A 16787-nucleotide genomic window follows, 5' to 3' on the forward strand; every position below is an offset into this window, starting at 1 on the left:
ATGTATTTCTGGTCTAACCTTAAATAGCCATGAGGCCCTCCTTGACCCCTTGGTCAGCTTACCCATGTACTTGTGTAATTATATTTCCTTCTAGATGATTAGTCTTCAAAGTGTAGTCCTCAGACCCTTGTGATCCCAAGGCTATTTCATGGGGTTCACAAGGTCAAAACTAGGTTGATGGTAAAACTGTTATTTATCTTTTCCACTGTATTGACATTTGCACTGATGGTACAAAAGCAATGGTGCGAAAACTGCTGGTACCTTAAGATGAATCAAGGCTGTGACAACAACCTACAGCATTAGCTGTTGTATTCTTCACCCATCCAATCACAGAAGAAAAAAAATGCTAGTTTTACTTAAGAATGTCCTTGATTAAGCAGTAAAAGTGATTAATTTTTTTCAAATCATGACCCTTGAGTATATAACTATTTTATATTCTGCATAACAAAATGGGAAGTATTCAAAGCCCTTGCTGCCCACTGAAGTGTGATGGTCATCTCAAGGAAAAGTGCTTGTGTGACTGTTAGGTTTGTGAGCTGAGCTAGATGATTTTTTTTCATTTTTTACTTGAAAGAACAATAGGCAGTTAAACTATGTTTATTTAGACCTGGGTATTTGGTAGACATTCTCTCAAAATGAACAAAGTAGTTCTGTCACTTCAAGAAAAACAACTCAAAGTGTGTGTTGTCAGTGGTAAAGTTCAAGCATTCAAATAAAAATTAGAATTTTGGAAAAATTTTGTCACCACAAGCTCAACAAATTTCCAACACTTAAAGACTTTTCTGATGTGATCAGTGCTGATATTAATAAATGTGATTTTTTTCTATATTGTGTAATGAAATGTGTCAACATTTGAAAGAACAGTATAACTCAGTGAATCAATGTTTTCCAAGTGAACAATGAATGTTGTTACAAAATCATATATAAGATCCACTGAAAGTGCAAGCTAAACTAATGAATTTTAATATATGAAAAGTTTATTTCATATATTTACCACTGATACGGTTTCAGATTACACATTGTAGCTAACCTTTAAGAAATTACCACTTATTGAAAGAAAAAAAGAGAAATTACCACTTATTGATTTTTGGTATAGTAGCAAAGAAGAATTTCCACAATTATCTGAAAAGACTTTTAAGATACTCCTTTCCAATTACATATCTGGGTGGGGCCAGATTTTCCTTATACACCTCAACCAAAATAACATATCACATCAAAGTAAAGACAGAAGTAGAGACGAGAATCCAGCTATCTTTTAAAAAGTTACAAATTAAAGAGATTAGCAAAATTATGAAACAATGCCACTCAATTTTTTTTGTTTTGGAAAATGTAGTTATCTTTTCATACTTACACATTATTTATGTTTACATGTAATAGGTTCTTTATGTTATTTTTAAATGAATTAATACTTTTAAGTTTCCTAGTTTTAACCTCTAATATAATAAATATCAACAGCTATAACCCACATAATCAAAAGCCCCTTGCGTTCCTCAGTTTTTAGAGTGTTACAGGGTCATGAGACCAAAGTTGGAGAAATGCTGTTCTAAACTATAAGTTCTGGGAGGACAGGGCTACATCTGTCTTGATCACTGCTCTATGCTATAAGGGAGACATCTGAAAAATAACTGGCAATATTTTTGGAAAGGTGATAGACTGAATGACTATCTGAGTGAATGAATGACACTTGCAAGGCACCACAGACAGAGGGAACAGTCTGATACAAAGAACCAGAAATAAGAAAGTAAGAATTTTAGGATAATAGTGAGAAATTAAGTGTATAGAGGAAATTAGCACATGGATGAAAATTTAGGCTTTGGACATAATCCTGAGTTCAAATCCTGACACCAAGGTTTATTAGCTAAGTCTTATTCTGAGCTTCAGCTTATTAGTTGTGTGTACTAGTACAAGTTCCTACCTCTCTGTGCCTTTGTTTCCTTAACTGTAAAATGAAGATAATGACAGCACCTACCCCGTACATTCATGTTGACAGTAAAGTGCTTGACTTGTACTGCTCAATATGGCAGCCGCTAGCCACATGTGACCACTGAGTGCTTGGTATGTGACTAGTGCAAATGAGAAACTAAATTTTCAAAATTTTCTTCACTTTTAATTGACTGAAATTAAAATGTTTACATTGAAGTAGTTTTGTCAATAGGAATGAGAATAGAAAAAGAAATGATTTTTTGGTACTGATTCAGGTATTAAAACCCTTTTAAGTATGTATGGAACAACTTGGGCATGTGATTCTTATTGTTCCACTCTACTTTTTATGAAATCTAAATACAGATCAAGTATTTGCAATGAAAAGTTAGGGTCCAGATTGAGAGGTATTGTAAGTATAAAGTGCATGGTGGCATTCAAAGACTTAATACCAAAAAAATATGAAATATATTAGTAAGTTTTTATATTGATTATAAGCTCACTGATAAAATATTTTATTAAAATAAATTTCACCATTTTTTACTTTCTGATGCAGCATTAGAAGTTTTAAATTACATATATGGCTCACATTATATTTCTATTGTACAGTGGCTTAGCACACTGTAAGCACTGTACACAGTGTTAGTGATCACAGTTTTATTATTGTCTATACTATAAAGATAACATTTACCTTACAAAATCATATAAAGATAAAATGGGGTATTATGTAAAGCTCTCAGCACAGTGTTATGAACGTGATAAAGGCTCAGTAAACGGTACCCATCACCGGTAAGTAGAGAGAACATGTGTGTTTTGGGATGATGAAACTGGAAGGCTGGGTGGGGGGTGTATATTGTAGAAAGTTTTGAAAATCTGACTGAGAAGTTGAGGCTTAATTCTCTATACAACCAAGAGCCACTGAAGCACATGATCTGAGATGTATTGTAGAAAGATAACTCTGACAGCAGTGTCCTCAGAGGGGAGACTTGAGTTTTAGAAACAGTTCTAAGCCATTCAGAGTCATGTCTGTGCAGTAGGTTGGGTAATCACGCTGGGAAATGCTGTCTAGGATCACAAACCAAGTCTCAGTCTGAGTGATGAGTCTGGTTTCACGGGAAGCTCATAATCCAGCTTCGTAGGCGATTCTGAAAGAGGTTTCACAGGCACTTTTGAAAAGTGATAGGCAGCATCTTGGCTTAAGCAGCTCTCCTTCCACTGTGACTATGCCTAAATGTGTACTCTTTTTGTGTGTTCACACCTCAAACAAATAAATTGTCTCATTCTATTTTAGTTTATTTGTGTACTCCAGATGAAAGGCTCTTTTGCTAAAGCTTTTGTAAAAAAAAAAATTCTCCTGATCTCAAACACCGTAATCAGTCCTTCAAATTCCTCTTTTGTATAAATAAGCCCATTCTTCCCTAGGAAACACCTAGATACTGAAACAAACAAATTCAATATCATTTCACCAGTACTGCCCTTAGATCCAGGCAAAAGAGGTCCCTGTCCCGGGCCCCACAGCTTTGAGGGTTCTGGGATTGGCCCTTTTCTGCTGCACTCCTGTCCTTTATTAGTTATCTAAGGCTGCATTAAAAAATTGTAAAACAGTGAGTTAAAATGACAGTAGTCATTTACATCTTTCATGGTTTCTGTGGGCTGTGAATTGAGGAGTAGGTTAGCTGGGTGACTCTGGTTCAAGATTTCTCATGAAGTTCCAGTCAGATGTCAGCTGGGCCTGTAGTCATTTGAAGGCTTGACTTTGGATATATTTTCAAGGTGTTCACTCACAGAGCTGGCAATTTAGTTTTGGCTGCTGTCAGAAGACCTTGGTTCCTCTCCACATGGGAAGCTTCCTCACAAGATGGTGGCTGGGTTCTGAGGCTGAACATACAAATGGACAATGGCTAGACCATATATGAAAATAAAACCCTGACCCACAATGTGTGCAACCAGCCCTAGAAACCCACTACAACTTCTGTAGAAATAAGTCCCAAATGACCAGGACTTGATCAATAACTGAGAGCTTCTCTAATTTTTGCCCCCATTTCCAACTTATGACCAACCAGAAAAAGCCAAATCTCCCCCCCTAATCAATCACACAAAATGCCCTACTTCTAGTTGGCCTGCCTGCAGCTTCCCCAGACCAACAACTTCCAATCAGGGCACACCTGAGGCTTTCCCTTTTCTCTACCTAGAGCTGTCCCACTCCTCTGCCTGCCTTTGGATCTCTGCAAAACACAGGTAATGGTGGCTGACTCCCTCACCACACAAGCTCTGAATTAAATAGCTTGAGTTTGTTCTCATTTGGGTGTTTTTTGCTTATTTCCACAATTTCAAAAGCAAAAGTTCTGAAAGTTTGGGGGTGGAGTTGGGGGGGGGTAAGGGAGAGAGATAAAGAGTGTGAAGTGGCCAGAAGCTGTGTCCTTTTTATGACCTAGCTTTGGAAATCACATATTATCACTTTCACCATACTCCCTTGGTCCAGGCAGTCACAATCCCTTGCCTAGGGGAAACATAGATTCCCCCCTCTTGGTAGAGAGGTGCGTCAATAACATTGTAAGAAGAGCATGTGGGATGGGATAAATATGTGGGTGTGGTCATGTTTGAAAAATGCAATCTGCTCCACACCCTCTGGACAATGAGTCTGTGGGGCCAGGAGACATGCTTTCATAAAACCTGCTCCCCAACTTCTAGATCTGCAATGAATATGGTAGCCACTCATCAAATATAGCTATTAAATTTAAATTAATTAAAATTAAATAAAATATAGAGTTTAGTCCCTCAGTCACACTAACCACATTTTGAGTCCTCAATAGCCACAAGTGGCTAGTGGCTACAATATGGACAGCCCAAATACAGAACATTTCCATCACTGCATTGGACAGCACTGATCTAGCTCAAGTTCTGGGACCTCAAAAATCCATGTAGATCATGTTTTGTTATCAGCAGCTCAAGGCCTGGTTGGGTGACTCAAAATGACTTTGTAGATAAAGCTTAGATATGCAGGCTGAAATGTCAGCAAGCTTGTTGTTACAGACTGAGTTGTGTCCCCCTCAAATTCATATGTTGGAGCCCTAACCCCCTATGTGACTGTATTTGAAGATGGGGTCTTAAGGAGATAGCAAACATTAAGTGAGGTCATAAGGGTAGGACCTTAATACAGCAGGGCTGATGTCCTTAGAAGAAGAGGAAGAGACAAGAGAGCTCCCTCTGTCCACATGTTACAGGGAAAAGGCCACATAAGGATGCAGCAAGAAGGCAGCACCTGCAAGCCAGGAAGGAAACCCACCAAGAACTGAATTAGCCAGTACCTTGACCCAGGACTTCTAGCCTCCAGAACTAAGAGAAAATTAATTTCTGCTACTTAATCCATCCAGCCTGTGGTATTTTGTTATGGCAGCCTGAGCAGACTATTGTACTTGTGCACAAGCTCCCTCACAAAACAGTCTACAACAAGAGTGGGAAAAGGAGGGAAGGGGAGCCACGGGTTTGTGGCCTACTCTCCACTGCCATCTTGTTACAGCAGGGAACCTCGAGAAATCTGAAAAAGAAAAACTCAAATTTGTCCTTCCAGGATGTTATAAAGACATATATATCAATGCAAAGAGATACAACTTTTTTTATTTAACAGTTTGTTCACTTGATTCATACCCTTCGACTTGACTCATACCTTTCAAATATTTCAACATATGGTACATAGGCCTCCATTTGTGCTCCTGCATAGGAGCCCACAAATGATAGAGAGTTGCATAAGACTTTAGTTTACATAGTTTCTTAGTCTGAGGAAGAGGAAAACATATGTGTGTGCTATGTCGCATTATTATTATTGTAATGAAAACACTGAATTCCAAAAAGGTGCTAGACATCAGGCCCAGTGTAGTGGCACAAACTGGGTAGAGAAACTTGCTCTGCCTCAGTGCATATTTCATAGAGCATGTTTCAAGACTAAGAGTCTAATAGAGAGATCAACTGTATGATGTTCTAAGGAAACTGCTGAATTTTCTGAAAAGAAAAGACTACATGAAATAGGCTTTGGAATAAAGCATTGCAGGAGTCACTGTTGCTGCCCACCAGATCCCTTTACCTCGGCTGGAGCACTATCTCTCGGTCACTGAGTGTGACTTTTCCTCCAAGTGACACTTGGAACAGCCAACCTTTATCCACTGAAATGTCCCTTGGAACATTCTATTTTTCTACTCAGTATATCTTTAAACAAAAATGCTTATCAGCAGCTGGCACACAAAGAAAGTCTTCCATTTTTCCATAAGCTTAAAAAATATATTTTGGGCTGTCCTTTGAAAAGTCTCCTTCTCCAGATCAGCGAGTTCTCTAGCTGATGAATGTTCCCAAACCCATATGGCTGCTGATGGTGAGAACCCAAACTCCTGACTACACAGAAAGTGGCCTTCCTGCCTCAGAGACTCTAGGTTGAAGAGCAAGGCATGCCCTTGGCCAGGGCAGCTGAGAGCCTTTCTGTACCCCCAGGAAAAGATGATTTTTGTGCTCCCTCCTTGTGTCCATATTCCCCTGACCTCAAGGGCCTTTGTGGAGTTATCACAATGTGAGCCAACATTCTAAAAGCTGCAGAAGTTACCCAGACTTCTAGGCACGGTGGCAGGCTTAGCAAGTGTGTAAACCAACCCCACCCCAAGTTCTGCTCCAAATATACAGAAAGGCTGGATTCTACAAATATTTTTAAATTAAAAATAGATATGTGGCCCCTTGGTGCTAGAACTCATGGAGGGATGGTGTGCCAGGTGGTTCTCAGTGTCCCAGTTTCACTGCCTGCCCCTTCCCAATTTTCCCAAGGGACTTAGATTGCCTTTTCCTTCTGCAAGACATCACACTGGTCCAGTACATTGATGATATTATGCTGCTTGGAGCTAATTGCAAGAAGTAGCAACTACCCTAGGCTTATTGGTAAGACTGCAATGGCTGTATAAAAACCTATGGAATAGAAGAGATAACTTAGGGCAGCTCTTACTACTACCCTGCCCTGTGACTAAAGTCAGTGGAAAACAACTATAACAACCCAATCAAGGCAGGACTGATAAAGGCTCAGACCTTTCAAAAATGAAGGTTTGGTTCACACCACCATGGTAATGAACGATGACCAACTGAGGTGCATGCAGGGAGCAAAGGGGATACAGAATAGGTAGTATAAGAAGGTATTTATAGGAGACCTTCAAGATAATGGAGGAGAGTTCTACCATCCAGCAGTCCCTCCCATCAGGAAACTTCCACAGGCCTCTTAGATAGCCTCATCCACAGAGGGCAGACAGCAGAAGCAAGAAGAACTACAATCCTGCAGCCTGTGGAACAAAAACCACATTCACAGAAAGACACACAAGATGAAAAGGCAGAGGACTATGTACCAGATGAAGGAAAAAGTTAAAACCCCAGAGAAACAACTAAAAGAAATGGAGATAGGCAATCTTCCAGAAAAAGAATTCAGAATAATGATAGTGAGGATGATCTAAGACCTCAGAAAAAGAATGGAGGCAAAGGTCAAGAAGATGCAAGAAATGTTTAACAAAGACCTAGAAGAATTAAAGAACAAACAAACAGAGATAAACAGTACAATAACTGAAATGAAGAATGCACTAGAAGGAATCAATAGCAGAATAACTGAGGCAGAAGAACAGATAAGTGACCTGGAAGACAGAATGGTGGAATTCACTGCTGTGGAACAGAATAAAGAAAAAAGAATAAAAAGGAATGAAGACAGCATAAGAGACGTCTGGGACAACATTAAACATAACAACATTCTCATTATATGGGTCCCAGAGGGAGAAGAGAGAGAGAAAGGACCCGAGAAAATATTTGAAGAGATTATAGTCAAAAAATTCCCTAACATGGGAAAGGAAATAGCCATCCAAGTCCAGGAAGTGTGGAGGGTCCCATACAGGATAAACCCAAGGAGAAACACACCGAGACACATAGTAATCAATTGGAAAAAATTAAAGACAAAGAAAAATTATTGAAAGCAGGAAGGGAAAAATGACAAATAACATACAAGGGAACTCCCATAAGGTTAACAGCTGAATTCTCATAAGAAGCTCTGCAAGCCAGAAGGGAGTGGCATGATATACTTAAAGTAATGAAAGGGAAGAACCTACAACCAAGATTACTCTACCCAGCAAGGATCTCATTCAGGTTTGATGGAGAAATCAAAAGCTTTACAGACAAGCAAAAGCTAAGAGAATTCAGCACCACCAAACAAGCTCTACAGCAAATGCTAAAGGAACCTCTCTAAGTGGGAAACACAAGAGAAGAAAAGGACCTACAAAAACAACCCCCCCAAAATTAAAAAAATGGTAATGGGAAAATACATATCAATAATTACCTTAAATCCTGCAAAGCTCCTTATATGTGAGTGGATTAAATGCTCCCACCAAAAGACACAGGCTTGCTGAATGGCTACAAAAACAAGACCTATATATATGCTTTTTACAAGAGACCCACTTCAGACCTAGGGACACATACAGACTGAAAGTGAGGAGATGGAAAAAGATATTCCGTGTAAATGGATATCAAAAGAAAGCTGGAGTAGCAGTACTCATATCAGACAAAATAGACTTTAAAATAAAGGATGTTACAAGAGACAAGGAAGGACACTACGTAATGATCAAGGGATCAATCCAAGAAGAAGATATAACAATTATAAATATATATGCACCCAACATAGGAGCACGTCAATACATAAGGCAACTGCTAACATCCATAAAAGGGGAAATCAACAGTAACACAATAATAGTAGGGGACATTAACACCTCATGTTCAACAATGGACAGATCATCCCAAGTGAAAATAAATAAGGAAACACAAGCTTTAAATGGCTCATTAGACCACATAGACTTAACTGATATTTATAGGACATTCCATCCAAAACAACAGAATACACTTTCTTCTCAAGTGGAACATTCTCCAGGATAGATCATATCTTGTGTCACAAATCAAGCCTCAGTATATATAATAAAATTGAAATCATATCAAGTATCTTTTCCGACCACAGCGCTATGAGACTAGATATCAATTACAGGGAAAAAAGTGTAAAAAATACAAACATGTAGAGGTTAAACAATATGCTACTAAATAACCAAGAGATCACTGAAGAAATCAAAGAGGAAATCAAAAAATGCCTAGAAACAAATGACAATGAAAACACAATGACCCAAAATCTATGCGATGCAGCAAAATCTGTTCTAAGAGGGAAGTTTATAGCAATAATATCCTACCTCAAGAAACAAGAAACTTATCAAATAAACAATCTAATCTTACACCTAAAGCAATTAGAGAAAGAAGAACAAACTAAAACCCAAAGTTACCAGAAGGAAAGAAGTCATAAATATCAGATCCGAAATAAATGAAAAGGAAATGAAGGAAATGAGAGCAAAGATCAATAAAGCTAAAAGCTGGTTCTTTGAGAAGATACATGAAATTGATAAACCATTAGCCAGACTCATCAGGAAAAAAGGGAAAAGACTCAAATCAATAAAATTAGAAATGAAAAAGAAGAAGTAACAACTGACACTGCAGAAATACAAAGGATCATGAGAGATTACTACAAGCAACTCTATGCCAATAAAATGGACAACCTGGAAGAAATGGACAAATTCTTAGAAATGCACAACCTTCCGAGACTGAACCAGGAAGAAATAGAAAATATGAACAGTCCAGTCACAAGCACTGAAATTGAAAATGTGATTAAAAATCTTCCAACAAACAAAAGCCCAGGACCAGATGGCTTCACAGGTGAATTCTATCAAACATTTAGAGAAGAGCTAAAACCTATCCTTCTCAAACTCTTCCAAAATATAGCAGAGGGAGGAACACTCCCAAAATCATTCTACGAGGCCCACCATCACCCTGATAGCAAACCAGAAAAAGATGTCACAAAAAAGGAAAACTACAGGCCAATAACACTGATGAACATAGATGCAAAAATCGTCAACAAAATACTAGCAAACAAAATCCAACAGCACATTAAAAGGATCATACACCATGATCAAGTGGGGTTTATCCCAGGAATGCAAGGATTCTTTAACATATGCAAATCAATCAATGTGATACACCATATTAACAAGCTGAAGAATAAAAACCATATGATAAACTCAAAAAATGCAGAAAAAGCTTTTGACAAAATTCAACATGCATTTATGATAAAAAAAAAAAAACCTCCAGAAAGTGGGCATAGAGGGAACCTACCTCAACATAATAAAGGCAATATATGACAAACCCACAGCCAGCATCGTGCTCAATGGTAAAAAAAATGAAACCATCTCCGCTAAGATCAGGAACAAGACAAGGTTGCCCACTCTCACCACTCTTATTCAACATAGTTTTGGAAGTTTTAGCCACAGCAATCAGAGAAGAAAAGGAAATAAAAGGAATCCAAATCGGAAAAGAAGAAGTAAAGCTGTCACTGTTTGCAGATGACATGATACTATACATAGAGAATCCTAAAGATGCTACCAGAAAACTACTAGAGCTAATCAATGAATTTGGTAAAGTAGCAGGATACAAAATTAATGCACAGAAATCACCTAATCAAAACTACAATGAGGTATCTCCTCACAGTGGTCAGAATGGCCATCATCAAAAAGTCTACAAATAGTAAATGCTGTAGAGGGTGTGGAGAAAAGGGAACCCTCTTGCACTGTTGGTGGGAATGTAAATTGATACAGCCACTATGGAGAACATTATGGAGGTTCCTTAAAAAACTACAAATAGAACTACCATACGACACAGCAATCCCACTACTGGCCATATACCCTGAGAAAACCATTATTCAAAAAGAGACATGTACCACAATGTTCATTGCAGCACTGTTTACAATAGCCAGGACATGGAAGCAACCTAAGTGTCCATCATCAGATGAGTGGATATAGAAGATGTGGCACATATATACAATGGAATATTAGCCATAAAATGAAAGAAAACTGAGTTATTTTTATAGAGTGAAGTAAGTCAGAAAGAGAAAAACACATATGGTAGCACATATGTATTGAACCTAAAAAAAAAATGGTTCTTATGAACCTCGAGGCAGGATAGGAATAAAGACTTAGACATAGAGAATGGACTTAAGGACACGGGGAGGGAAAGGGTAACCTGGGATGAAGTGAGAGAGTGGTATGGACATATATACGCTACCAAATGTAAAATAGATAGCTAGTGGTAAGCAGCTGCATAGCACAGGGAGATCAACTGGGTGTCCTGAGACCACATAGAGGAGTGGGATAGGGAGGGTGAGAGGGAGATGCAAGAGGGAGGGTATAATGGGGATATATGTACACATATAGCTGATTCACTTTGTTATACAGCAGAAACTAACACAACATTGTAGAGAAATTATACTCCAGTAAAGATGTTAAAAATATATAGATATATGTTGTGCAGTAAGAAACAAAGACCAACAAAGATGTTCTGAAAGAAAGGTGGGTTTATTGCTTGCCTGGAAGGGAGAGCCGCATCACTTTTCTCAGGTGTGAGGTCAGCAGGTTTCTCTAAGTAGAAATTGAAAGAACTTGTATGGCAAAATAATTTGGCCGAAGAGGCAGAATGTAAATCTTTCTTTTTCTGTCTCTCCTATCTCCTATAGGGAAGTCTGGTTTCAAACAAGTCTGAGATTGGTTGCCTAATCTCCTCATGGGCTTGGGGCTACTCAGTAGATGGCCTAAGTTGAGAATTCTCATCAAGGTTTCTCTTTAATACACATACAAACAAGAAAGGGTAATTCCCAGGAGCCAGAAGCAAAGAAGGAGACTTTAGATAGTTCAGTAAGTGAACGTTGAAGCTATGTAGCCCACAGGATTTAGTCTTAGATACACTTTAAAGGCAGGGCTTTTAATGCCTGGCCAGGAAGCTGAGTCAGAGCCAGAACAGGTCCCTGCACAATGCCAGGGGTCAGAAAAACCTGCACCATCTGTGGTCTGGGATTGGAAAGTTACATCTGGTAGCAAGCTTCCTGCCCCAGGCTTGGGTGGAAATATCACTAGTGAATGATAGGACCTTAAGACCGAGGAAGGTTGTCCAGGACCTACCTGGTGAACCCTGTGGGATGAGCAGAAGCAGCCACAAATCTGCCCTATGGACCTCCAAACCAGGCCTCTCCAGGATTGCTGCGGAGGATGAGCTCTCCGAAGTCTATCAAAATTTGGTAAGTACTCGGTTTAATGGCTTTCATGAGACGAAGCAGTAGGGAAGGAGAGATTCAAGTATGCAGTGTGAGAGGCCCTCTAGAGTGCATATATTTCATTTATTAATCACCACTGTGTACCAGGCTCTTTACCATTTGTTATCTTGAACCTTCCCAACAACAACATTCTATAGCAGCCTTTTTATCTGGCACTATTTTCAGAAAGCTAATCAAAGTCCCACTCTTATCACATGCCTGAAATTCCACCACCTAAGATTCATTCTTTGAAGTCTTGACAGCTTTTCCATCTTCATGTGCACACACAGCTCCAAACTAGACTAGAAATATATTACAATGGAAAGGGCTCTGAAAAGGCAGCCCTGGGACCTGGATTCTGGTCCAGGCACCACTTCCCTGACTATGAGGCTTTGGTCAAGCTACACACCTATTCTGGGGTTCAGCACACAGTAGATGGTCAATAAACGGTAGTGTCTAATTTTCATCATTATTACACATCCCCAAATATCATGGCCCTTACCAACATAAAAGCAACTAGAACTCTGCTGTGTTGCATGGTGAGGTGTGCAGGCACAGCCCTTTACCAGAAGGAGCCCTGTCTTACTCAAGGCAAATCTGAAACACAGAGCACTGGGGTGTTGAAATGTTTTTACAGTTCCCCTTTGGTCCTAAGATCTACTCACATGGGTCTGGAAGTTATGCCTTCTCTCCCTTCTTCCTTTTCCACTGCTCCTGGCCCAGTGCACCTACTTCAGTCTCCATGGTTGCTATGCTGACAAATCTCATTGCCCAAGGCCTTAATTCTTCAGAGAGGAGCAGAACAAGACAGACAAATCTCCCTCTTGTCAATATTGATGCTTTCTCACAGCCTAACGTTGATTCTGTGTTATGCTTAAAGTTCCCCTCTCCACCAGAAGAAAGGCTGGAGTAAGATGATGGAGGTACAGGGACAGAGAAAGTAGTGCCACGTGAAAATAGTCTACTATAAATCTGTAATGAGTTTAGAGAGAAATAGTCTCTGCTGATTTCTATAATTTGGATATAACTCTGCTGTACACATGGATGGTATAAGGGGCCCCCAGTAAGCATAAATTTGATGTAAAATGAAGCCTTGGCAATGACACATAATAATTTACCTTCTCAGAATTTAGGATGGAGTGTGGTTTGAAAGGCCCAGGCAGAATTATTAAAAAAACAATTGCTTAAAATTACTTGAAAAGTCCTTCTCATGGATGCTAACACGGTTGATCCAGATTCTGACAATACTGTTTCTCTCCCTGAAAAGAACCATTAGAAGGAAAAGCTGATCCAAAGTTCCCTGTTTTGCCTTCCCCTGTGCCTCTAACAATTCAAGACCCTGCTTGCTCCCAGGGAAAATGAAGACAATCAGACCACTACAACCAAAGTCGCTCAGGGGGCTTGCCACTTCACTGGAGACCATAGAGTCAACTATCATGTCTTGAGGACCTTCTCCAAAGCACTTCTCAGAGAAGCTTTAAAACAAGCAGGGGACAGAAGCCAGGAATAAATTTGGGACCTGAGGTGGAAGGAAAAAATAAAACCATGATTAGGTGGCAGGTAGATGTAGAGACTGGAAGAAGAGTTTCAAAGCTCTCCTTTAAAATGGGAGGTTGGCATGGGCCACTTCAGACAGGTGAGTTGCATAGGGTGGAGGATGGAGCACCAGGCCGGGGTCCCAACTCTGCCACTTAATAGCTGGGAGATCTTGGTGTCACTGAGCTCCAGTTGCTTCATGTGGAATGTAGTCACTGTGGCTCCTTTCAGAAATAAACTTGTAGTATAATTTCCCTACTCTCTTCTCCTTAGACATGGTTTTAAAATGATTACCTAATTATGTGTTCACTTGAAATGAAGATGCATGATATTGCATATTTTGTGCATCAATGAGTTTTGAACTCACTTATCCAATGGTCACAAGCACATATTTAGATAACTTTGAGAAAAAGTTCAAGTGCTTCTGCTTAAAATGGGGAAAGTTATCCATCTAGATGTTCCAAAGGCACCTCAAACTCAACATCTCTAAGAATGTATCATCCTTCCCTTTAAGTCCTCCTTCTGCAATGCCTGTTTCAGCTGATGGCTCCACTGTGCCTGCACCACCTTGGCTACAAAATGGAGCCTCTTTGTCTTTTCTCTTACTCTCCACACTCATAGGTGACCAAGTCCTGATAACTTTACCTCCCCACTGTTTTCAGGCACCTTTTCTGAGAAGGAGTTAGGAGCACTCATAGGTCATACTCTCATCTTTGCTTCCCTGGAATACTGCCTGCCATCTTGCCCTCCCCCATCCACTAAACCATTGTCCCTGATGTAGAAACACTCTTCCTTTATTTAATTTTAATTTTATTAAAGTTGATTTACAATGTTGTGTTAGTTTCAGGTGCACAGCAAAGTGATTCAGTTATACATATAGTCATTCTTTTTCATATAGGTTATCACAGAATATTGAGTAGATTTTCCTGTGCTATACAGTAGGTCCTTGTTTGTTATCTATCTTATATATAGTAGTGTGTGTATGTTCACCCCAAGCTCCTGATTTATCCCTCCCCCCAACACGTTTCCCCTTTAGTAACCATATAAATGAACTTATTTACAACACAGAAACAGACTTACAGATATTGAAAACAGAAACAATCTTCCTGGAGCACCAATCACTTCTTTGTTCAAAACCATTCACTGGCTTTGTTCACACTCTCCCTGGAGTTCTTTGCCCACTTGCCATGTCATCCCCCTCTTGGGCCCTCATCAGGCTAACTTCTACTCATCCTTTAAAACTCTGGAGGCACTTCTTTGCTCTCCACTCTGCTGCCAGGCTCTACCAGATAGCCCCACTATCCCACTTCCCTTTGTATGTGTGTACTGTAGCATTCACTGTCTTAATTGTAACTATGCCTGCCTCCTTAACCAGGCTGAGGACTTCCTGGGAACAGAGGTATATTTTATCACAGTCACCTAGCAGAACTCCTAGCCCATACTATCTACTTAAAAACTTTAATTAATTCATATTTTCTCTGGGTCCAGAAATGTCATTGATCTAAAGCAGAACACAGTCATGACCCAGCCACCTAAATCTGTTCAGTGAAGCAAAGCAGAGGTGGGCTGAGATGCAAGCCCAGTGCCCCAGACAGATGCCAGAGTCTTTGTTGGACACTGGTTTCTGCATGTGGCAAATACTAAGTTGGGTCAAGTTGATGCTAATAAATTGAGGCAGAGCCATTCTGACAGCCATTTCTGTTTCCAAGTGAACACTGCATACAGGAGATGCTACATTAAGGTAATTATTTTACACAAAATGTAATCAATTTCCCTGTGTTGCTTTCTCTCCAGCAAATGATTCTTCATAAAGCAAAGTTGAATGTTTTGCCCTGGCTAAGAGGCTTTGTTTCGGATGGAAAAAGAAGTGCTCCAGAAGCCTTGCCAGAAATTTCCAAATATCACTGAGTCCTCAAATATTGCACTACGCTGATCAGTTTTCATTGACTTCCACATACAGAGTTGACTCAATTCCTTTGCAAATCACTCCATTCTTTAGACCTCATTTTCTCCATCTGCAAAATAAGACAGATGGATTAGATGATTTTTAAGACCTCTTTCCAGTTCTTAAATTAGACTATTCCAAGATTCTTATTTCTTATTTCACTTTCCATTTGATGTCTTTTAAGTCAACTGATGGTACAGAAATTTAACAGTAATATAAATAAATTAGGGGATTATTCTTTGAATAAAACTGATTTGTTGTTGTATGAGACTTACCTTTAGATAACAAATTTCCCGAGCTCTTTTAAAATGGATCTTGATTACAAATTCTTGACTTATATACCATCTATATTACACAAATCAACATTTACCTGCAAGACTGGCTACATAACCTTTGGGAGCCAGTTAAAATGAAAATACTGGGTCCCTTGTTTAAAAATTAGTCAGAATTTCAATATGGTATTAAACCAAAGCTGGGGCTCTTCTGAGTGTGGGGCACTGTGCAACTGCCCTGTTCATCTGTGCTGTTTTCTGTATACCTCAGTTAAACAACAAAGCATCTGTTAGTAATAAATATACCTGAACATTTCCCCCAGCTCTGATTCTTTAGTATATCCAACAAAAAGAAATAAGGATTCACAGAAGGAAATATCACTAGACTTTTGACTATAATCTAAGTTCCTTTATACCCACTCAATTAAAGAGCCTTAGGCTGGAATCAGACATGGGTACCACGTCTAACTTGACCATTGGCTCACTGATGATTTACTGGACTTCCTGAGCACTCAGTATGCTCCTCTGTAAAATGAGGAGCTTTATTTTTGGCACTAGGACTCTGTGGATTTTTGTTTGCTTTTTGATCCATGCCTTGTTTCCATGGCCATGTAATTTTTTTGAACTTGTTACTGAAGTATAACATGTATAGAAAGCTGTACATATGTAAGTTGGGTCAAGTTGATGCTAATAAATTGAGGCAGAGCCATTCTGACAGCCATTTCTGTTTCCAAGTGAACACTGCATACAGGAGATGCTACATTAAGGTAATTATTTTACACAAAATGTAATCAATTTCCCTGTGTTACATGTACATATGTATCATAAGCTCACTGAATTTTGCAAACTGAACACATCCATGTAACCAGCTCCCAGATCAAAAAGGAGAACATGATCAGAATCTTTTTTTTTTTTTTTTTTTTTTGGGAGGGGGGGCTCTCCC

This window comes from Neophocaena asiaeorientalis, unplaced genomic scaffold, assembly GCF_003031525.2.
Source record: "Neophocaena asiaeorientalis asiaeorientalis breed wild unplaced genomic scaffold, Neophocaena_asiaeorientalis_V1.1 scaffold401, whole genome shotgun sequence".
Classification (NCBI taxonomy): Eukaryota; Metazoa; Chordata; class Mammalia; order Artiodactyla; family Phocoenidae; genus Neophocaena; species Neophocaena asiaeorientalis.